This window comes from Camelina sativa, unplaced genomic scaffold, assembly GCF_000633955.1.
Source record: "Camelina sativa cultivar DH55 unplaced genomic scaffold, Cs unpScaffold11653, whole genome shotgun sequence".
In the NCBI taxonomy this organism is placed as follows: domain Eukaryota; kingdom Viridiplantae; phylum Streptophyta; class Magnoliopsida; order Brassicales; family Brassicaceae; genus Camelina; species Camelina sativa.
The window spans coordinates 1-367 of NW_010932698.1; the positions used below are offsets into that span (position 1 = coordinate 1).

Below are 367 nucleotides of genomic sequence, written 5' to 3' on the forward strand. Positions count from 1 at the left end.
CAGTAGCATTACCTTCTTTTTCTTCAGTGTTCTCTGTATTGGTCCTGTAAGGTTCTTTGTTCTGATTAGTTTCAACCTCCACATCCTTCAGCGATTTCATCATTGCTTCCATCAGCATCTGAGGCCATTAAGATATGTAAATAAACAAATATATAGCATAGTCATAAAGAGGGCTCATAGTGAAAAATACACTTCTTTTTAAATTTATTCTCACCCTCTCTTCTTCCTCTGCATTAGATGGAAAATCTGCTAGCTCATCTACGTGAAACTCCACATATTGATCATCATCTAAAGCTACCGCAAGATGAGGATATGGATCCCCATTCGACAAATCAAAGCTGATCATATCAGAAGATGAACTACTGGA

The 367-nt window shown here is 37.3% G+C and overlaps 1 long non-coding RNA gene across 1 annotated transcript; it reads right to left on the bottom strand.

The window, feature by feature from the left end:
* Positions 1–59: 59 nt before the first annotated feature.
* LOC104775294 lies at positions 60–361 on the bottom strand. Its single transcript, XR_765820.1, has 2 exons — positions 215–361; positions 60–118 (listed from the first exon to the last, which is right to left on the bottom strand). It is a non-coding gene; the product is annotated as an uncharacterized LOC104775294 (long non-coding RNA).
* Between the last annotated feature and the right edge of the window lie 6 nt (positions 362–367).